The 24,716-nt window shown below is 41.0% G+C and overlaps 1 long non-coding RNA gene across 1 annotated transcript in view; it reads right to left on the reverse strand.

The window, feature by feature from the left end:
• Positions 1 to 24,079, reverse strand: part of LOC123580882 — a 265,201-nt gene extending 241,122 nt beyond the window's left edge. Inside the window, exon 1 of the long non-coding RNA XR_006703519.1 lies at positions 23,901 to 24,079. This is a non-coding gene — a long non-coding RNA (uncharacterized LOC123580882). The remainder of the gene's footprint in view (positions 1 to 23,900) is intronic.
• Between the last annotated feature and the right edge of the window lie 637 nt (positions 24,080 to 24,716).

Raw genomic sequence — 24,716 nt, forward strand, 5'->3', positions numbered from 1 at the left:
AAAGACAAATATCATGATTTCACTCATATGTGGAATTTAAGAAAGAAAACTGATGAACACAGGGGAAAGGAAGAAAAAATAAGACAGAAACAGAGAGGGAGGCAAACCATAAGAGACTCTTACAGACAGAAAACAGACTGAGGGTTGTTTGAGGTGTGTTGGGTAGGGGGATGAGCTAAACAGGGATTAAGGAGGGCACTTGTTGTGATGAGCATTGGGTGTTGTATGTAAGTGATGAATCACTAAATTCTACTCCTGAAACTATTATTACGCTACAGGTTAAATAGCTTGGATTTAAATAAAATTTAAAATAAATTAATTTTTAAAATGTGAAGAACGAAAAGAAAAAAGAAATTGCTGACATTAAAATTAAGTTATGGATATATCAAGAAAGTTCCTCTCTTTTGATTCCTAAAAAAAAAAAAAAAAAAGAGGAAGAAGAATGATACAACACCCCTATATATCCACTGTAGTGTCTCCATACACCTCTGCCCCGTAACAGCATTGTCTTCCCACCCACCATGTTAACTACTAATCTGATATTTTTTGTCATTAATAATTCCCTTGTTTTTCTATACTTCTACCAAATATGTAAAGTTACCTTCAAAGGAAAAAAAAATTTTTTTCATAAAATTCTTAGGAGGATTAAATGAGATAATGTTTAAAATGTTTAGCACAAACCCTGACACATATTAAGTAATCAGAAGTGTCATCTATTATTATTAGTCTTTTACACTTCCATTAATATAATGCAAAAAATCTTCTGTCCGTTCAGTAATTCATTTCATTCATGTCTTAACCTACTATGGGCCATCTCCTCTCTGCCATGCCAGATGCTATAAAGCCATACAGTTTAGATGGGTTTTTTAGAATCTTTTTAACATTTTATTTTTAAATAATTTAGGGGCATCTGGGTGGCTCAGTCAGTTAAACATCCAACTCTTGATCTCTGCTCAGGCCATGATCTCAGGGTCATGAGTTCAAGTCCTGAATTGGGCTCCATGCTGGACATGAAGCCTACACACAAACATACATACATACATAGACTCACAAGGGTGTAAAAATAGTACAGGGAGGTTTTGTGTATCTACCATCCAGCTTCTCCTGACATGTTAAATATTGATAGCATGTTATCAAAACCAGGAAATCAACACTGGCACCATATAATTATAGATAACAGACCTTCCTCAAAATTCACCAAATGTTGCATCAGCTCTTTTTTTTTTGGTGTGTCCTTATATAATCCTGTGACATTTTACCCCATGTGGAGACCTGTGTAACCACCACCACTATCAAGACAAAACTTCCATAATCACAAAAAAATTCCCTGTGTTATTCCTTTATAGTCACACCCTTCCTTCCTTACCTAATCCCTGGCAACCACTGATCTACTCCCCATCTCTATAATTTTGTCATTCTGAGAATGTTATACAAATGGAATCATACAGTACACAACCTTTTTGAGATAAGCTACACAGTTTTACACTCATGAGAAATTAGCCTTACAACTTGATCCTGGATTTTTTGACTGGGGAGAATGTCGACTAAATTTTTACTGAGGAGAAAATTCCATCTTCAGGTCACTTAGAGTGTTTAATTTCTGAGGAAATCTGAGATTCTAATGAAACTCTAAAGATAAAAGATTTAACAACTAGAATTCACCAGGACATTAGAAGGTGTCCATGAGGTATCCTGAATGGAAGGGAGGGAAGAGGAGCAGGTAATAACCCTGGCACTAGACCCACTAAGACACTTGGGGGTCCAGATGTGAACTCCATAATTAAGGGCAAGAATGTTCAGTTGCTACCCATGCTGGAAATTAATAAATTTGGAAGATATCTGTCTATAAATGTAAGAAATGAGTTTCAAATACTCTTAACAATCCTTCCCACCTACAATTGACCAAAAAAAAAAAAAAAAAGAAATCGTTTGCAAATTGCACAGCATGCCAGGAAAACAGTCTGAAAACCCTTTCAATCAGATATTTTGGAAGCACTTGTCTAAAAACAACTTTTGCCAAGTTTCCAGGCTGCTCCTTTGTAAGCTCATTTTTGAAGATTCATCACAAAGCAGGAACTAGAAGGAGAAACATGTTTATTTTATGATACAATGAAGTCCTTTGTCTAATAAATAGATGTGATAATATCACTGTGTTGGATACACTATCCCATTCTCCAAAGTGATTGTGGCTGCTTTTTAAATTTTTGCACCTTCAGTCTGCTTGAGAGCACTCAAAGAATGGTGCTAAAAGCCTCTTTTCAGACACTTCAGGGGCGTTTTTTGTTTGAATTTACTTCCCCTTTCCCATCCCATCCCTGGCACCAAACACAGCCTTACAAATCAGCTCAGACTGGCAGGAGAGATGAAGTCAGCAAGGGCCGTGCCAACTTCCTCTCTCGGCTCTGTCCACCCAGGCCTTGCAAACCCTTCTCTCCACATAGAAAGGGCGTCTCGACTGCTCTCAGAAACAAACCATCGTACACACAGCGAATGGCCTCTGGGGACAGTTACAACAGAGACACCCCCACTTTCATTTCACACAGACTGTGGCCTACAGAACTGAACTCCTTCCCATTTACCACCTCTTCTTTTTATTTAATATTAGAAGCTCTGATTCTGAGACTGATTCTTGGATGTGCATTCCAAATAAAGAAGCATTTCTGTGAACCAATGACACTAAAAATTACTTTATGTGGCAAACCATTGACTGTCTCCCACTGGATTAGAGAAATCACTCATGTGAATGCCAAAGTTTCCTAAAACAAACAAAAACACAAGAAAATGTAAGGCTATGACCTGCAGTGGTGTTTCCCAACTGCAGGTGCATGGATTTTCAGGCACCACAACTTTGAATTAGCTCAACTGCATGGTTTAGAGCACTGGTTGTCAACTGGGACAATTTTGTGCCCCAAAGAGATATTTTGCAATATCTGGGGACATTTTTGATTGTCACAACCTGGGTGGGGAGTGCTATTGGCATCTAATGGGTAGAGGCCAGGGATGCTGCTAACCATCCTGTAATGCACAAGACAGCCCTCCCAACAAAGATTTCCCTGGTCCTAAATGCCAGTAGTGCTGAGGTTGAGAAACCCTGGTTAGAGGAAAGTACAGGGCCTTTGAAGACAAATATCCTGGATTTGAATCCTACCTTCATCATCAAGCTTTGATTCCTCTTCTTTAAACTTAAAATTATCCTACTTGCCTTACTGAATTGTTGGGGAATCGTCAGAATCTATAAACAGCCTACGCTTATAGCATACATTGGGTACTCAAAAAAAGAAGAGATTCTTTCCCTTTCATTTCTTGCCATACAATTCCTCCTTTCAGACCCCTGAGTCTCTGTAGTCACTCTCTCCTCCCTCACTGCTGAGTCAGCTATTTTAATAAACACGTGCTACGTTCTCCTTGTGAGCACTGACCCTATGGTCTGGTAGGGCTGGCTATCACCCACAGCTGATTCTCCTATCACAAGTGTGAGAACAAGACCCAGTGTATCCCAAGCCCTGGCCGCAGAGATTGTTTCAGAGGAGAGACCACAACCCAAATCTGACCAATCACAGCCACTGTAGGACTGCAGCCAGAGCTTTCAGGAAACACACATTTTCTTTTTGCTCTGGGACTAATCAGAAAATGTGAGAAAATAAATCTGGAGTTTCCCGTAGTTATCTTCATACCACAGAAGAGAACTGAACCAAGAATGAATCAACATGCAGAAATCAGAGACATTAGAAGGCAGGGAAAAAGAAAGATGGGGCACTCCAGTGCTGTCAATGACCATGTAGCTTACATTAGCGTAGGTTAGGTTTCTTTCACTTGCAACTTAAAGGTTCCTGACTCACAGAACTGTGTAGGTGTTAGAAAGCATAGGATGTCAGGATTCTAACCAACTCACAAATCTGAACTGGGTGCCAGGCTCAGAACTGAGGGGAACAAAAAGATGTTTTCACTCATATGTGGATCTTGAGAAACTTAACAGAAGACCATGGGGTAAGAGAAGGGGGGGGAAATAGTTACAAACAGAGAGGAAGGGAGGCAAACCACAAGAGACCCTTAAATACAGAGAACAAACTGAGGGTTAATGCGGGGAGTGGAGGAGAAGGGAAAATGGGTGGTGGGCACTGAGGAGGGCACTGGTTGGGATGAGCACTGGGTGTTGTATATAAGTGATGAACCACGGGAATCTACCCCAAAAACCAAGAGCACGGTTCACACACTGTATGTTAGCCAATTTGACAATAAATTACATTAAATATATGTGTGTGTGTGTGTGTGTGTGTGTGTATATATATATATATATATATATATATATATATATATACACACATATATCTGCAGTTCCTGCCCTCAGGATATTTCCAGTCTAATTGGATAGACAAACATGCAGCACAGATTTAGCATTACAGGGTTGTGTAGATGTAGAGAGAATTGAGAGAATCGCAGGCCACGTGGCTGATCAGTCAGAGGGGGCAGGGGACAATCTTCTGTATTAGAAGGATAGAGAACACTCCATAGAGGATATCACTTAGCTGTCTCTAACTGCCTGAGCTAAGAAGCTGCCCCTTCATTACCCCAGTCGCCATATGCTCAGAACTACAAAGCACGCTTACACATCAAAGGGTCTCAAATGTGGAGTCAAATTCCATTGCCCTCAGATGTGGGCCAGGTTAGTGACTCTCAACTAACAAACAGAATGCAGAAGTGATGTCTTCCAAGACTGGATTGTAAATGGTGAGATAGTTTCTGACTGGCACTCTCTCTCTCTCTTTCTAATTTTATTATGGTACGAAAACTTAACATGAGATCTACCCTCTCAACAAAATTTTACATTTGTAATACAGTATTGTTGCCTATAGGCCTTGCTCTCTCCTAGAACATGCACCTTGAGAACGCTAGGTTGACATGTAAGAAGTCAGGCTATCCTGAAGCCGCTATGTTGTAGAGACCACCTAGAAAAGCCACACAGAAATAGAAAGATGCCCAAGGAACCCCAATTGTGTTAGCTCATCTGTTTTAGTCTTCCCAGGATTAATCCCCAGATACGTGAGTAAACAAGCCTTCAGATGTTTCTAACCCTAGCCTTCAAGCTACTCCAGCTGACTTCACAACTGTCCCCACTGTGCTCTGCCCAAATTATACATCCAGAAGCAAAATAAGTATTACTGTTTCAAGCCATTAAAATTTGGGTGGCTTGTTATGAAGACTAAGTAACTGGGAAAAAATGGATCCACTGAAATACCTAACCAAAAATATTAGCCATTTCAAATACATTCCAGAAGCTGAAAGGTGAGTGGTTAAGGTCACTCTAATTGCACCACCTTCCTTGGCTGGTTTCCTCTCTGAGCTTTAGAAAGAAGTATTGTTACCTTGACGACAAATACCATCCAGAAAATCTCTAGGTTGACATGATATTAACCCCACGTTCCAGCTTCCAGAGAATTTATATTTTACTTTCAAACCCACCTTTCCCTTTTCCTTTTTTATTTTTTTGCTAGATGTTTTCAACTAACAATTTCAACTGTATTAATGATGAAATGTGGCTTTTTGCTAGACAGAAGTGGAATATTTGTCCTTTACTCCTTACCAATTGAACTGCAGAGATGATCTCATTAAAGTCTTCTAAGAAATTCAGCACAGCAACCAGACTCATTTTTGCTCAAAATTATAGGTGCCCAAACGCAGAAGCCATCCCAGCTTTGAGTCCTGCTAGGAGGGAAATGGCTTCTCAATGAGGGGCGGGGGATGGGGGCATCTCTCCCATCAACCCTGATGCTCCCAGGGGATCCCTTTGCCCTCTTCTGACCGCATTTTTTTTTTCTAGTTTCTTGTTTAAAAATAAAACTTCTCTGGCCTTCACAAGCACTTTACCAAAAACTTTACCAAGATAATGTAAAAATGTAAACTGATGTCAGATCTAAAAAATCCAGGAAAATCAGAACATTGCATTTTAATCAGTTGGCAGGTGGTCTATGATCATGATGAATTTCTTACTCTGGTTGACACATTTTCAAATGTTAATGTCCTCTCAAGGAATAAACTGTGTTGTAATGATTGAAATAATGGCTTCAAAGGTGAGCATTCCGCTTATTATGGTTTCAAGCCTTGGCAGTGTGCATGGAGAGGTGTTAGGTTACGCACTTGACGGAGAAATAATTATGACCATGTAATGAAAAGGAAGAGGCTTTCAGAGAGGGATTAGGAAGAGGCCCTGGGTCACGAGGGAAAGAGACACCTTCAGCAGGATGAAACAATCCTGAATCAAGTACAACACAATGTGGAAGACACAAGATGAAGTTTCGTCCACCTGCACAATTCACACCCACCAGGGCTCCAGTTTGTGGAAGCATTTTATTTCTCTAAGGGACAATTCAGATTTTTTTTTCTATCAAAACTCAGCTTTCTTTCCACCTAATGCTGAGTCTAGAAAATCTGGAAACTGGAGAGTCTAGAAAATCTGGAAACTGGAATCGGGGTGAGTTCCCAGCTTTTCAGCTCTCCAGGAAGAAAGCAAGACAGACAACCTTGTGGCGACCAAACACATTTCCAGCTGCCTGCTGACTGGTAGAATTTGTTTGAAAACAAACAAAGAGTAACTGTCAGCAACAGGAAAGGAGAACTAGAAACATTATCTGGAAAGAAATTATTGGTCTCTTATGGCACTTCTTTATTTTAAGCCATGGCTTCTCATCTACTTTGCTTTTTTCAATTCCTAATGAAACCCATCCTGGACTACCTTCATAGGAAAACATGCAAAGCGCTTCACCACAGAAATGCCATCACACATGAAGTACATGATGAGCCGGACTTTTAATGATGAAGCCAAGTCAGAGTCTCCTTGCTTTTCCTGAGATAAATATAATGTGAATCATATAGATGTAAAAACTCAGTTGAGTAACCCAAGAAGAAAAGGGAAGACAACTAGTTACCCAACCACCTAAAATCTTGTCTTGTGCCTGAGCAAAGGCATACCACCAAGCAATATATATTACTTTTCTATGCTATACAATAAATTACCCCAAATTTAGTGGCTTAAAACAACACCTGCTTACCACCTGACATTTCCCATAGGTCAGGAGCCTGGGCATCACTTAGGTGAGTTCTCTGCCCAGGGTCTCATGAGTTCATAGGTTCGAGCCCTACATCGGGCTCTGTGATGACAGCTCAGAGCCTGAAGCCTCCTTAGGATTCTTTGTCTCCCTCTCTCTCTGTACCCCCAACCCCACTCATGCTCTGTCCTCTCTCTCTCTCTCAAAAATAAGTAATAAACATTAAAATCAAAAAATAAAGAACATATTATTATATATACATTTTATTTAATGGGAAAGGTGAGAATATTTTAATAAGTCTTATATGATGGAGCATAGGGCTCCAAAAATAAAGGTATCTAGGACCTGTGAGGGCTTCAAGTAGCTTCCTGAGACCCATTTATCCAATAGCACTAGAATTTATAGGAAGGGGTTACAGAAGAAAAATCTCAAAATGGCACTTACTTTACTATACTTCCCACGTTTAAAGTATTTTCGCATACAAGCTTACTTAAGCCTACTTTTTTCCTTGTGAATGAGAAAAACAAAATGGAGCTTATTTTTATTTCACACATTGCATAAGAATAATCAATTAAGGTACTTATCCAAAGCTCCAGTAGAATTATGTCAAAGAATATGATCTACTCTCAAACTATAGAATCACAGATTCTGAGCAATGAACAGTTCAGCACCATCACCCGACAGATGAAGAGAAAATGTGGTAAGCCCAGGACCACACTAGCCAGTGAGTTAGTAGAGACAGGAATCAGAGCTGGTTCACTCCTAACCTATGATGCACCTTCTCCATCATCTCTTAATCCTAACTCATGTTCTTTCCACCCAACCTGTCTCTCCAACTAAACCTCACATGTGTGCATGATTTTCAGTTTTAATTCCTTTGGCTTCCCTGGAATTCTCACCCAGAATTCTGAGAATAAATAGTAAGCAAAACCCTAGAATCCTGGTCATAGAAAGCCTCTCAGAGATCATCTAATCCATCCTCTCCTTCAGGCTGGGTATGCCTTTAACAATATCCCTTACCTGAGGCTCTGGCCTCTTCTTTAATAACTCCAGTGACAGGGAGCTCACTACTAACGACAAGGGCAACTCCATTCTGAGCAGCCTTAACTGCTTAACCCTGTCATTTCGTTAAGTGGTTTTCTACAGGTATATGGAAAAGTATAAGTCATTTCAGAGGCCACTGTGTCTCATATTTAAAGATGATTACCTTTCTCAAATCACTTCTCCCAGAGTCTCTCAGTGCTGGTGTCATTAGCATTTAAAGTAAGACTTCTTCCTCAAGTGGGGCCATCCTGTGCACTGCAAGATGGTTAGCATCACTGGCCCCCCAGGAACTACATTCCACTAGCCTACATACACTCACCTTGTGACAACCTGTTCATTGTGACAACAAATGATTCCCCCCCACACACATATTTCTAAAAACCCTTCAGGAGGGGAGGGATACTGTCCCTGATTGAGAAACACTGTGAGTCTAGGTCAAGACCCCCTGAATGCCCTCAACGATTTACCGTACCAGACATGGTACAGTTGTAGAGTTCTTTATCAGCCTATGGGATTCTCAGAGCAACTCATGATGGGAGCTTTGAGTCACTATCCTCATGAACACAGGATTACAGAAAGGATGAGACAGGTAATGACAAGAAGTTAACACTGAATAAAAGGAAAACTTCTCCCTGTTCCATATTTAGGAACCTGCCATCTTGCTCCGCTCCCATATTAAAACCACCCTCCTGTTCTTCTCTGGTGATTGGGAAGCATGTGTTGCCAATTAAGTAATTTTGCTGAATTAGGAATCCAAATTACATTGTTTCCCACTCAAACAGCCATCTCTCAATTATTCTGCCAACAGAAGTGCCTTGTGTAGTCCTTTAAAAATCTTTTACCTTTAGCCATTGTTTTTTTAGCTATTAACAAACTGCAGCTGGATCTTTTGATTTTGATTAAAATTGCTTAAGTCAGAAGGGTTGTTAAGACAGAAAATAACTGAAATCCAAATTGCCCTTGAAATTGCTTTGAAATCAGAGCACAACACTGGCATGAGATCATGACATCATCAAATGTTAGGCCACCACATAGTACCTCCAATATCTTGTCCATTTATTCCCAAAATTTTCTTCATTACACATATGATAGCTTGTTGCATTTGGGGAAGCAGTGATCAATATGCACTATGGTGGTAAAAGTATGGGCTTCTTGCTTTGAATCTTGGATCTACTGCTTGCCAGCTGTGTCTGGTATGACACTCCATCAGACCCCCCTTGGAGCGCTTTGATGGTTTCTGTACACCTGTCTCCTTACATGTGGCTTCTGGCCACTCCTGGTATGGAGTGGTTTGGGGTGGGGTTTTCTCCTTTATCTCCTAACGGCCTGTAATTCTTGTCAGAGAACTGTTTGAAGGCTACTGAAACTGTTTTGTGGTAAGGCTCAAAAAGCCAGAAATACCTGGGAGTTTGTGTCTCCCAACACCACCATCACCCTGCTAATGTGGCCCTTAGCCAGAGATTGACCAGGGTAGACATATGAAGGCCCAGTTCTTTTGCCATGAGTGAAGACAAGCTATGACATCTATGATGTCACTTACATTCCAGAGGCCCCCCACCCACCCACTCAATTCAATCAGGCTGAGGCTGGGACTTCACCTGGAATTACATCCCTGTTTGGTTTCTTTTCCTCTCTTCTGCTTCTTCCAATTCTTAGAGAAATCCTATATAAGCCCCTCCATACACAAATCCTCTTCTCCAGATCTGGAATTCCAACCTGAGACAGGCACTTACTATAATTCACACTTGACAAGCATCTAATAAACATTACTCTTTATTATGTTTGCCATTAATAGCCATTATGAACTCAGTAACACTTCAAAATGAACCCATATTTTAGAAGTCATGACCACTTCTAAATACATTGGAAAAATAATTATATATGTGTAGGACATTATGGATTCAGTCTATAACCTGCAGGACAGTCTGGACACACTACGGTGGTTGTATAGTTTTCAATAGCCCACTTTGGGAAATATGGCTTTAAGACAACTCCCTTACTTCACTGAAAACTAAACCAGGAACAAGAGAATCTATGCGAATGGTCCCAGGCCTAGAGCTAAGGAGTAGCAAGCTGAATCAAAACCCAGGTCTCCTGCCATTTTCACTATACACTTTATGTGGCCACTGGTCAGTTTTCAGAGAGCACTAAACCATGGGACCTCGGAAGCTTGCTCAGAGCACTGTCAGCAACTCTCCCTCAATGGTTACCGAAGGCTTGTGTACACACCCAGGCTGGATGTCTTAAAAAAAAAAAAACTACATAGAAGCTTCTGTATTCCAGAATTGTGTCACTGAGAAGGGACAAAAGACCAAATGCATGAGAAACATTAAGAAAATGCCCATAAAACATCAGGAAGTTGAGATTAGAATAAATTTAGAGATGAGAGGAAATTTAGTAGACCTATTTCCTGGTGATTTTCAGCATATTGTTCAGGCAGTAGATTCTTTGGTTCAAACAAACTCTGTCCTGTCAGCCTTCTATCCAACCCTCACTGTCCAACAGAAATGCCACCTTCTCCTGGCAGCCTCCTGGGATCTTCAGAGTCAAAGTGCTCCTTCCCTGTCTTCCCAGCCACAGCCATCTGTCAAGCCTCCCTTGGCTCCTGCTTCCTTTTCCCCTACACTGAGGACACTTGAGAATACCTCACCTTTTCACACTGGACACTTCAATAGGCTCTGTTTCACCCACACTCACACCCTTAGAAGAGCATCTTGCCCACAGTGGATGCTCAACGAAAAGCTCTTGAATTGGGGACGCCTGAGTGACTCAGTCTGTTAAGCATCTGATTCTTGGTTTCAGCTCAGGTCATGATCTCACGGTTCAAGGGGCCACATCAGGCTCTGCACTGACAGTGTGGAACCTGCTTGGGATTCTCTCTCTCTCTCCCTCTCTCCCGTCCCCCCTTTGAAAATAATTAAATAAACTTAAAAAAAGAAAAAAAAACGGGATAGAAGGAACATACTTAAAGATCATAAAAGCCATTTATGAAAAGCCCACAGCTAACATCATCCTCAATGGGGAAAAACTGAGAGCCTTTTCCCTGAGATCAGGAACACGACAGGGATGCCCACTCTCACCGCTGTTGTTTAACATAGTGCTGGAAGTTCTAGCATCAGCAATCAGACAACAAAAGGAAATCAAAGGCATCAAAATTGGCAAAGATGAAATCAAGCTTTCGCTTTTTGCAGATGACATGATATTATACATGGAAAATCCGATAGACTCCACCAAAAGTCTGCTAGAATTGATACATGAATTCAGCAAAGTTGCAGGATACAAAATCAATGTACAGAAATAAGTTGCATTCTTATACACTAACAATGAAGCAACAGAAAGACAAATAAAGAAACTGATTCCATTCACAATTGCACCAAGAAGCATAAAATACCTAGGAATAAATCTAACCAAAGATGTAAAGGATCTGTATGCTGAAAACTATAGAAAGCTTATGAAGGTAATTGAAGAAGATTTAAAGAAATGGAAAGACATTCCCTGCTCATGGATTGGAAAAATAAATATTGTCAAAATGTCAATACTACCCAAAGCTATCTACACATTCAATGCAATCCCAATCAAAATTGCACCAGCATTCTTCTCGAAACTAGAACAAGCAATCCTAAAATTCATATGGAACCACAAAAGACCCCGAATAGGCAAAGGAATTTTGAAGAAGAAGACCAAAGCAGGAGGCATCACAATCCCAGACTTTAGCCTCTACTACAAAGCTGTCATCATCAAGACAGCATGGTATTGGCACAAAAACAGACACATAGACAAATGGAATAGAATAGAAACCCCAGAACTAGACCCACAAACGTATGGCCAACTCATCTTTGACAAAGCAGGAAAGAACATCCAATGGAAAAAAGACAGCCTCTTTAACAAATGATGCTGGGAGAACTGGACAGCAACATGCAGAAGGTTGAAACTAGACCACTTTCTCACACCATTCACAAAAATAAACTCAAAATGGATAAAGGACCTGAATGTGAGACAGGAAACCATCAAAACCTTAGAGGAGAAAGCAGGAAAAGACCTCTCTGACCTCAGCCGTAGCAATCTCTTACTCGACACATCCCCAAAGGCAAGGGAATTAAAAGCAAAAGTGAATTACTGGGACCTTATGAAGATAAAAAGCTTCTGCACAGCAAAGGAAACAACCAACAAAACTAAAAGGCAACCAACGGAATGGGAAAAGATATTTGCAAATGACATATCGGACAAAGGGCTAGTATCCAAAATCTATAAAGAGCTCACCAAACTCCACACCCGAAAAACAAATAACCCAGTGAAGAAATGGGCAGAAAACATGAATAGACACTTCTCTAAAGAAGACATCCGGATGGCCAACAGGCACATGAAAAGATGTTCAGCGTCGCTCCTCATCAGGGAAATACAAATCAAAACCACACTCAGGTATCACCTCACGCCAGTCAGAGTGGCCAAAATGAACAAATCAGGAGACTATAGATGCTGGCGAGGATGTGGAGAAACGGGAACCCTCTTGCACTGTTGGTGGGAATGCAAATTGGTGCAGCCGCTCTGGAAAGCAGTGTGGAGGTTCCTCAGAAAATTAAAAATAGACCTACCCTATGACCCAGCAATAGCACTGCTAGGAATTTATCCAAGGGATACAGGAGTACTGATGCATAGGGGCACTTGTACCCCAATGTTCATAGCAGCACTCTCAACAATAGCCAAATTATGGAAAGAGCCTAAATGTCCACCAATTGATGAATGGATAAAGAAATTGTGGTTTATATACACAATGGAATACTACGTGGCAATGAGAAAAAATGAAATATGGCCTTTTGTAGCAACGTGGATGGAACTGGAGAGTGTGATGCTAAGTGAAATAAGCCATACAGAGAAAGACAGATACCATACGGTTTCACTCTTATGTGGATCCTGAGAAACTTAACAGGAACCCATGGGGGAGGGGGAGGAAAAAAGAAAAAAAAAAAAAAAGAGGTTAGAGTGGGAGAGAGCCAAAGCATAAGAGACTGTTAAAAACTGAGAACAAACTGAGGGTTGATGGGGGGTGGGAGGGAGGAGAGGGTGGGTGATGGGTATTGAGGAGGGCACCTTTTGGGATGAGCACTGGGTGTTGTATGGAAACCAATTTGACAATAAATTTCATATAATAAAAAAAAAAAAAAAAAAAGAAAGAAAAAAAGCTCTTGGAAGTGATTGCCTATAATCACAACACAACATTGATAGCATCAACCAGATCAGGGACTGACAGAATCAAATACCTGTTGTGGCCCCGTGTTGGGCTCCACCCTGAGCATGGAGGGTGGGGAACATCTGGAAGGACTTTGAAGAGAAACAGCCCACACACTTCCATTGCAAGATTTGTTACTATCTGTAGGAAAAAGCATGACATGAATCTGTTTAAACTTAAGCAGGCATAGATCCTGGGTCAGTTTTAGGAAGCCACTAAAAGGGATGTATGTATCAACTGATTGGGAGTATTTATCAGGAGGGGATGAGGTGAGACTGGAGAATAAGCTCCAAAAGTTCAGTTTCACTGAGGACAAAACTAAACCCTTGTTTTGCCTGCAGACAGGGGATTTTTCTATCTGAGGATAGGCAGCACAGAGTAATCCCCAGGAGAAAGGTTTCTGGAAGGGCCTGTCCCTTCTCAGGTTCCCAGGGCCAGCCTGTCACAATTAATAAAGAGGTGCACCCAATTACCTCAAGTACCACAGGCAGGCTGGTGAGGTTCCAGACCCACAAACACAATAGGATCTGGAGAGAGAAACAAACCCCTTGCTGCCAAGCACCACCTGCCGTGTACCCGTACCCTTCAGGGCAGAGGCCAGTGTCTTTTCTGCCTAGCTCAGCTCTTTAAAATCTATCCAGCAATGTGAAAAATGCAGATCTGCTGGCATTTTCTAAAAGGAGTTGTTAGGAGGCACCCTGATCTAGCCAGGAGGATTACTGTTTTCTCTCCCATGACTCACTGGCTTTCTTGTCAGGAATCCAGCCCAGAAAAGAAGGAGAAGAGGACCTAGAAGTGGCCTATGTCCAGGAGTCAGTCTCTGAGGGCCCTAGGCTCCCCGCTATTCCCCAGCCCCTTTAACACACCAATTCTCAGTCCATCAAAGCCTGCTTTCAGGAGGGATCCCAAGAGCCATGTTTATGCCCTAAAGGCCATGGTTTCCCAAAAGGTATTCACATATATCAAAAAAGGAAAAGGGGGATGCCTGGGTGGCTCAGTCAGTTGAGTGTCAGACTCTTGATTTCAGCTCAGGTCATGATCTCACAGTGGTGAGACTGAGCTCCGTGTCGGGCTCCACACTAGGCGTGGAGCCTACTTAAGATTCTCTCTCTCCCTCTATCCTTCCCCCGCTCACATGCCCTCTCTCAAAAAATAAAAGAATTAAATTTTTTTTAAAAAGGAAAAGGGATGTTTTCCCCAAAATGGGTTTGGGAAATCCAAAGTTAAAAGATATTTATTTTCAGCATGCCTGGTTGGCTCAGTTAGCAGAACATGCAACTCTTGATCTCAGGGTTGTAAGTTTGAGCCCCACATTGGGTGTAAAGATTACTTCAAAACAAAATCTTTAAAAAAAATAAAGATGTTTATTTTCTTGAGGACTTCTCAGAGCCTTTACAACCTAATGAGAACTGGGAAATTCCAACGATATGATACAGTATACCACATTTTCCCAACATGTTAAATCATTAACATGACTTAATCCTAAAACACTTTACCCACAAGCATCTCCTAGAACTAGCAGAATTTAATTCAATTTATTGCTCTTCTACCTCAGCAGGTTCCCAAAGTGTGGTCCATGGACACACTTTCTCAATGTCTATTTATTTTTGGGACAGAGAGAGACAGAGCATGAACGGGGGAGGGGCAGAGAGAGAGGGAGACACAGAATCGGAAACAGGCTCCAGGCTCTGAGCCATCAGCCCAGAGCCTGACGCGGGGCTCGAACTCACGGACCGCGAGATCGTGACCTGGCTGAAGTCGGGACGCTTAACCGACTGCGCCACCCAGGCGCCCCCATGGACACACTTTCAAGGATCCATGAAGTCAAAACTATGTCTGTAATCACAGCAAGATGGTATCTGTCTTCACTGTGTTGACATGGACATTGATGGTACAAAAGCAGTGAAGGGGAGGGTAAAACTGATGGTGCCTTAGCATATATCAAGGCAGTGGCCTCAAACTGTGCTAGTCATTGTACCCCTTACTGTCACATACTCCCAAGAAAGAAAAAAGTTTTACTTGAGAATGTCCTTGATAAACATAGAAAAGCATTAATTGTACTAAAGCTCAACCAGGGAATATACATATATTAAATATATTGTGTAAATAAATGAGAAATATATGCAAGGCACTTCTGCATACTAAGTACAATGGATGCCTCTAGGAAATGTTCTTGTGCAACTGTTTGAGTTGCAAGCTGAATTGGTCTTTTTTTTTTTTTTAATGGGACACCATTCTACTTGACTGACAGACAAACTATGGTTATACAGATTTGGGTATTTGGCAGACATTTTCTTGGAAATGAATGAAATGAGCATATCTCCACAAGGAAAACAACTGACAGCATTTGATGTCAATTATAAAATTTGAGGTTTCAAACAAAAATTAGAATTTTGGGAAACTTGTATTCACTACCATGAGTTTGACAGCTTAAAGACTCTTTTAATGAGCTTGATGGTGACATTAACAAATGTGCTATTTTGATATGATACAAAATGAAATATGTCAACATTTGGAAGATCTGAATAACTCAGTGAACTAATATTTTCAAAATAATTAATGCATGATGTTACAAAATCTTACATGGGTATAAAATCCATTCAAAGTGCAATTTAGACCAGTGTATTTAAATGTAACAGAGTATGAAATTTTCACTGCTCTGGTTTCAGGTTCTATATGCAACCTCCTAGAAATTACCACTTGTCAAGATTTGTTGTAATGTCAAAGAAAATATCCATAAATACCTGAAATGACTATTTAAAATACTCCTCCCTTTTCTGGCTACATACTTCTACGAGTTGGATTTTCTGTACCCACTTCAACTAAAGTAACATACCACAACAGATTAAATGCAGAGGCAGATGAGAATCCAGCTGCTCCTATTAAGCTAGACATCAAAGAAATTTGCAAAAGTATAAAACAATGCCATTCTGAGTCCCACTAGCAAGCATTTTTTTGTTTTGTTTTGTTTGTTTTGGAAAGTATAGATTTTTTTTTCAATAAAAAAGTAATGTTTTCTTGTAATGGTTTTACTATTGATATTTTTTAATGAATTAATAAATATTTTAAACATTTCTCAATTTACGTTTTGTATCAGGGATACACAAACTTTTCTGTAAAGGTACAAATAAACATGTTGGGCTCCATGGTTCATACAGTCTCTGCTGCAACTAATCAACTCTACTGTTATAGCATTGAAGCCACATAGACAACATATAAACAAATGGGCTTGGCTTTGTTCCAATAGCATTTTATTTACAAAAAAAAAAAAAAAAGTCGTGGGCTACGGGCACCTGGGTGGCTCAGTCGGTTAAGCATCCGACTTCGGCTCAGGTCATGATCTTGCAGTCCGTGAGTTCGAGCCCCACATCAGCCTCTGTGCTGACAACTCGGGAGCCTGGAGCCTGCTTTGGATTCTGTGTCTCCCTCTCTCTGACCCTCCCCCGTTCATGCTCTGTCTCTCTGTGTCTCAAAAATAAATAAACGTTAAAAAAAAAAAGTCATGGGCTAGATGTGGCCCATGCACCATAGTTTGCTGACCCCTATATTTTATGATAAATACCAATAGATACGACCGACTTAAAAGCTCTTTGGAGTTCTCACTAATTTATAAGTGTAAAGGGACCCCACAACCAAAAAGATTGAAAAATGCTGTTCTACCTGAAGTATGATCACTTTATCATCTTCAAAAGGAATTTCAGACACAGAGAAAGAGGAGATATGTTGGGGTGGGAGCACTTCATCCTGGGGTCATCAGCCTGTTCTGGTTCCCTGTGGGGATGGATCCCATAAGCAATAAAAGGCTTGGGAAGGCAAGATTCTGACTGAACACAATTGGACTCCACACTGGCATTTCCACTCATCTCTGGAATCTACTTCATCTAGAAAAAGACTCAGTTTTTGGCCACTGTGGGGCCACTGCCACTGCCATGAGCCTATCCAAATGGACAAATAAACAAAATCAATAAAATCCCATCTTCACAAAGACAAAAGTCACACAATGCCAAAGTGTATCAGCAGGACAACCTCCGACCAGCAACCAGTAAACAGCAAGAGGTTCTCTTGCACTCGGCCCCCTGGCGAGATGGGACTACATGGGGGTGAGGGTACTGATCCTCACACAAGCAAAACCCGTCAAACCTAGATAGCATACAGAAGATCCCTGACTGCTCGGAGCATGCCAGTTATACAAGATTCAATAGGCTTGGCAAAAGGCTGGCTCCTCAGCCCTCGGCTTTTACTGTATATTTTAATGCAGGAACTGAGTCACACCTGCAAATCTTATGACAAATGATGTTTTATTAACTTTGAAGAGTGCCAAGTCATTTCCTGGGTTCCAAGCCAACCTGACATAATAGAGTCCTTTCAACAACCCAAAAAGTTGGTATAATGTCCAAAATATTTCAAGGAATGAACACTTCTTAATTTGTTAATAAGTTCTGTGTCACTCAGCTCTAATAGGATAAAAGCCTATCATTAGAGACCCAAGGCAAACTCAGAGCACCTGCCATCACCTTATTGCCTGCTGGACCTCTTTTCTTTGACTTTTTTTTTTTTTCCTTCTAGCAATGCTTTGTGTGACAAGAAGAGTTTTCTGGTGCCTTTCACACAGTTGGCTCTCCTGTCCACTGATCTTCTGGGTATTTTTAGTTCACTCCCTTGATGATTTTATTGGATCAACATATCAAGCTGTGAGGTTGTGCAACATGGAATGTCAACACAAACAGATACATCTAGAATAGCAGTGTTCCCTCTCTGCCACTAGAGAGCATCCCCACCCCCATCAACACAGACACACACACATCTGCCTTTCCTCAGTCACAAAGCTATCCAATTGGGCCCTTCTCTTCACAATTCTGTTTTCGCCTCACTGACTGGCAAAACTCAGGCGTTCCAGCGTTGTCCTTGCTCTTAAAAGGGACAAGATCACTAGAGAAGCAAGGCAAACACTAACTACACACATGCAGAGAAATGACAGTCCACCTCTTAAGGGATAGACAAAGTGAATTGTCTGCTTACACTGGATAAAAGTAAGACAAGTCTGCATAGTCTTTAAAGATAGAGAAAAGTGCCTTCTTAGAGCAGAGAGCGTGCAGTGTGGCACCTCAAGTCATGAGGATACAGTGTGTTTGTGGGGCTGGGACAAGAAAGAAGGGAACTGAGACCTGTGCAAGAGATCTGAAGTGCATTTGAACTTGAGCAAGGTAATATAGCTCCTCCCTAAGTGGAGGGGGAGCTTTGTGGAGTCAGAATGTGGTGTCCAGGGAAACTGAGCCCTGGATCATGGAGGAAGAAGGTCCAAAGTCCAGCATGTTTGATGAGACAAGGAGGAGACATCACTAAGGTTCCAGCAAAAGCAGGAATTTACACCCTCAGTTGACCAAGAAATCTAGGATTTTCAGGTTAGAGCACAGAATCACACAGGCCATAACACTAATCTACTGTGAGGTAATAGCCTAATCTACACTTTTTTGGGTTAACCAGGACAGACTACTTGGCCTTTTTGAACCCATTTTCTCATTTATAAAATGGGATAATGATAGTACCTTATCAGCTCTGGCTGCCAGAACCAAATGCCATAGACAAGGTGGCTTAAACAGAAGTGTAGTTTCTCACAATTCTGGAAGCGGGGAGTTCAGGATCAGGGTGCCAGAATGGTCAGGTTCTGGGGAAGGACTTCTTCCTGACTTGTAAATGGCCGCTTCTTCACGGTGTTCTCAAATGGAGGAGAGACAGCATGTGAACACAGGTCTTTTCCTATCTTATAAGGACACTAATCTCACTATGGGGGCTCCAACCTCATGGCCTCTCTCCTTTAAACCTCATCACCTCCTCCTAAAGGCCCATATCCAAAACCATCACGTGGGGGTGGGTCATGCTAGGATGCAACAGGAAGTTACTCAAATAAGAGGACTGAAAGCGATCAGCAGGAGCAAGGAGGGGAAGGGACAAAAGTAGGGAAAGAATGTGTCTTGTTTTGCGGAAGCAACACTTCTAGCCAAGAGTCACCCAAGTAAGTGTTTCACCTAATAACCCCTTGCTAGGTGTGTCTCACCTGACAGCTCTTTACATGAGTCAGTTTGAACTGAATTGGAGCTGAAGACCTATGCAGAAGCTCCCCTCAGTTGTCCGAAGTTACTTTTAGCTCATTATAATGCTAAGATCTCCTCCTATGGGCAGAGCTTTCCACCATGTTTGGAACATATGATGTATGCACCACCAAGCTGACACACTAGGCATGCATAATTGAACCAAAGTGCCTAAGCAAGCTCCCTGCCCCCACCTCTAATACACTGCACAAAAGCTGCCTGTACTAACCTCATAGGGACACAGCACTTTACGAGCTATCTTCCCATCTCTTTACTTGTAACAAGTAACGAAAAGTTCTTTGGTTTCACCATTTCCTTGGGTTGTGTTCAATTTGATGCACCCCAAGCAGCAAACCCCTTGAGTCTGGTTATAGACTCAACATACAAATTTGGAGGAGACACAAACATTCAGTGTACAGCAAATGCCTACCACAGAGAGCTGTGATGATTCAGTGAAGTTTACACACATAGGGCTAATTTAGCACAGTGCCTGGCACATCACTGGAACTCATTAAAGATGACCATTTTTCTTATTCTTATTTGTTTTAGGGAGTTAGCAGAGGAAATATTTCCACAAGCCAGCACCACTGTTCACCCAGAGTTGTGTTTGACAGGCAGTTGCGATGGCATTTCAACAAATGAATCTGTTGCCTTTTACTGGAAGGTAGCCAGGCCTTGCTCTCTGGTCCCAGGAACCCACATTCCCCATGTCCATGTCACAGGTGCTACACAGAGGTCAGAATTACTGGGAGAGGCAGTCTTCCATATGGCCTGGTATCAGCGCCTCCTTGGCAACCAGGTAAAGACAAGGACCATCCCAGAGTGTAAGAATCTAGGCAACTAAAAGGCAACTGACAGAATGGGAGAAGATATTTGCAAACAACGTATCAGATAAAGGGTTAGTATCCAAAATCTATAAAGAACTTATCAAACTCAACACCCAAAAAACAAATAATCCAGTGAAGAAATGGGCAAAAGACATGAACAGACACTTCTCCAAAGAAGACATCCAGATGGCCAACTGACACATGAAAGAATGCTCAACATCACTCATCATCAGGGAAATAAAATCAAAACCACAATGAGATACCACCTTATACCTGTCAGAATGGCTAACGTTAACAACTCAGGCAACAACAGATGTTGGCAGGGATGCAGAGAAGGAGGATCTCTTTTGCATTGCTGCTGGGAATGCAAGCTGGTGCAGCCACTCTGGAAAACAGTATGGAGGTTCCTCAAAAAATGAAAAATAGAACTACCCTACGACCCAGCAATTACACTACTAGGTATTTATCCAAGGGATACAGGTATGCTGTTCCGAAGGGACACATGCACCCCAATGTTTATAGCAGCACTATCAACAATAGCCAAAGTATGGAAAGAGCCCAAATGTCCATCGATGGATGAATGGATAAAGAAGATGTGGTATATATATATATAATGGAGTATTACTTAGCAATCAAAAAGAATGAAATCTTGCCATTTGCAAGATGTGGATGGAACTAGAGGGTATTATGCTAAGTGAAATTAGTCAGAGAAAGACAAATATCATATGACTTCACTCATATGAGGACTTTAAGACACAGAACAGATGAACATAAGGGAAGGGAAACAAAAATAATACAAAAACAGGGAGGGGAACAAAACATAAGAGATTCTTAAATATGGAGAACAAACAGAGGGTTACTGGAGGGGGTGTGGGAGGGAGGATGGGCCAAATGGGTAAGAGGCATTAAGGAATCTATTCCTGAAATCATTGTTGCACTGTATGCTAACTAATTTGGATGTAAATTTAAAAATAAAATTTAAAATAAAATAAAATAATAAAAAATGAAATGAAATGAAATAAAAATTAAATTAAATTAAATTAAATTAAATTAAATTAAATTAAATTAAAAAAGAATCCAGGCAGGAGCCTGTGACTAGACGGTGAGACATCCTCACTTTGTCTTTTCCCCCATAACGTGGACCAGTGGTTCTCAAACTTGAGTATAAACCACAATCCCCTGGAGAATGTGTTAAAACACAGATTGCTGAGTCCCACCTCCAGAGTTTATATCTCAGCAGGTATGGGATGGGCCTGAGAATCTGCATTTCTAACTAGTTTCTAGACGATGGTGACGCTGCTGGTTTTGGAACTACACTTTTGAGAATCACTGATGTAGACTGTGAAACAGAAGCTCCAGTAGTTTATTTCCCATGACAGTCCAATAATTTTAATAAAAGGCTGACATTCCAGTAACTCCTACGCTTCCCCCCAAGATTCCAAATTGAGGATAAAGTTAGCCACTGCGATTTTCAACACCAGAAAAGATGGCGTCACTTTGAAAAGTAGAAGTGATCTGCCGTTATATTTCAAGCAAGAAAAAAGTAAGCTCAGACAAGTTTAGAATATGTTCCCAGGGTGTATAAGAGGAATTGTCAAGCTTTTGAAAACTAGAATTTGAATGGCAGGAGGGGTTGGAATTCTAAACTATCAACTAGATGATAATCTATCCCTTTTTCCCCAGCATTTTCTCTGACTCTGGACAGTCTTATCTTATCTCTGACACCTGGTGTGAAAACAAAGTATGTCAAACACTTGTTCAATTCCCACCCTTATGTTGCTCTAGGAAATAATTTGACTGACTCTTGTTTGCGCAAAAAATTCTTGGCTTCCTGTCTCTGGTTTTGAATTTCTCACTGCACCAAACTGGAAGCACAGCAGGTGAAAACATCAAATGCTTTTTATCCACCTGCACAACACTGGAGGCAATCCCCAGGGAATTCCTGCTGCTCACTGTATTTCCAGATCTTTGCCTGTCCACCCAGGCTTGCCCTGGGGTACAGGTTTATTGGGCCTCTCCTAGTCAATACATTTCTCTGAAGTATATCAAGCCATGCTCAGCTATTTCTTAGACACCCCAAGCACTTAATCTTTACTTGTTCTTTATGAGAGAGTAGGCTGTTGCCACAGCTATGCTTGACAGTGGTTTGTTCCCTTCCTTTCCCAGGGAGGTTTGAAACCACAGACTTGAACACAAAGGCATAACTATACAGCATAAAAGGCTTTTTACTCAGTTTAAAACTTGGATTTTTCAACCCAGGACTCAGGTCTTCATGGAGTCCCTCTTTTTGAAGAAACTCAGTGGCATCTTCCCACGTTCCATCAGGACACTAGCTAGCCATCACCCTCTCTAAAGACATTAGCTTCTGTCAAACTAAGCACCACCACCAGTGAACCCTCATTACCATAAAAGAATTCTTCTAATATATTTCTTTTATTCTTATTTTATGGGGCAGAGGTAACTCCAAAACAAAAGGGTAACTTTGAAGATTTTTTTCAGGTCATCTTCAATCTACGTTTTCCTTCCTGTTGGGTGCTCAGAAAGCCTTCAAGTACCCCAAACAAACTTGCCATATTCCACCCATATGCACTTAATCTAACTGAGTTGTTCTCAACTGGGGGCAACTCTGGCCCCCAGGGACATTTGGCAATGTTCAAAGACATTTTTGGTTGTTCCAATTGCGGTGAGGGATACTCCTGACATCTAGTGGATAGAAACCAAGGATGCTACTAAACATCCTACAAAGCTGAAAACAGCCCCACAACAAAGTATTGCCCAGCTCCAAATGTCAATGTTGCCAAACTGGAGAAACCCTGATAAGTGACTCCCCAGAGGGAATGGACAACCCTGCTCCCAAAGACTCAGTTCCTATGAACAGGAGGGTAACGGACAGAATCTCTGGCTAAATTTCCAACCTAGAGAAAGCCCCTAGAACAGCAGTGATTCTTCACATTCACATGAAAAGAATGAGAATTTGAAGTTATGGCATCATCCTTGGAAGATGGGTATGTTAAGTTAGGTCCTCCCAGAAGAAAAAAGTACAAGAGGCTCATTTCGGAGGTAATCCCAGGAAAACTCAGTAGGGGAGTAGAGAAGTAAGATAGGAAGGGGGGGAAGTCATTAGAGGGTGTTGTCCTCAAGCAAGTTACCAGTGTGGACAACAGAAGCTTAATCCTACCGGAGAATGCTGGGAAGACCTAGAACACTGTCTTTAGTTATACCAACTGAGAGCCAAGGAAGTGGCGCCATTTACTAACACATCTTGTCAGTCGGTTGAGGGCTCCCAAGGGCAACTGATTCCTCAGCACTTGTAGCTAGCCCAAACACAATTTGCTCTCAAGCAAAATCCTCACTCAAAGACTCTCAGGTGCTGACAGTTGAAAGTCAGGCTGGTTGGTGCATGAAACTGGTAGGCCTAAGTGGTTAAGGATGCATCTTCTACAGTGGGATTGCTGGGTGTGCTCGTTTTATACCTCGTATTTCTCTCATGTTTGGGCATTTACAATGAGCATTTATTACACCAGTAGCAAGAAGAAAACACTTGAAACCTACAATACCAGACGGAAATGCAAAAAGCATAATTAAAACATAGGAGTAAACATAGCTTTTGATACTAGTTAAGCTCTCCAATTTAAAACTAAGAACAAGGCATTTCAAAACCATACTTTACCCAACATGAGATAGAGGTGATCTAACTTGCAGTGTTGGTAGCACCGTCACTGTAGATCTGCCATCTCAAAGCTACCATGCCACAAAGCTCTGAGTGCATAAAGCTCCTGGACTGGACAGGATGAGGAAGCCAAGGCAGAGGTCATGGTTTCCTAAACTTCATGCCCGGGCTTGGATTACCTGTCTATAAAATTTGAAAATTCAAACTTGTAAAAAGTATTGCCCCAAGTTTCAATTTAAAAAAAAAATCTATTAACAAAGTAACTCAAGCAGAGACAAGAATGTTACAGGAAAATTAACTGATTTCAGTCAACGTTGGAGAATTAAAGCTCCCATTCCATTTGACAAGATCTCACTTTCCAAAGTTTGGTGTTTTATCAATTCATATACAACATAACTAGGAACTCTAAGCCTTATCAACCATCAAATATTTTGTCACCTTTTTTTGCATTATTTTTTAATGCCCAAGAGTCTAAACCTCCACTAATACTCATAAAAGAAACTGAACTTGTTTCAACTGTATTAACTAATACAAGATGAGCTAATTTAAATTATAATACTATTCAGAAAAATACAATATTAGTCTGGGATTAATTGTAGCATTTCTCCTATCAAAAGAAAGTTATCAGTTATTCTAAACTTAATAAAAACAGTTTAAACAAAATCTTCAGATTTGAAAAGTACCTCAGAAAATAATTGTTATTGATGTATATATTCATTTATTTGCTACTTAGCTCCAATTTAAAAGATCAATCATGAATCTGTGGGAAGGATAAAGTGTGGAGATTTTTGTGATGCCAGATAAGGATGATATTAG

This window comes from Leopardus geoffroyi, chromosome A3, assembly GCF_018350155.1.
Source record: "Leopardus geoffroyi isolate Oge1 chromosome A3, O.geoffroyi_Oge1_pat1.0, whole genome shotgun sequence".
Taxonomy (NCBI): Eukaryota; Metazoa; Chordata; class Mammalia; order Carnivora; family Felidae; genus Leopardus; species Leopardus geoffroyi.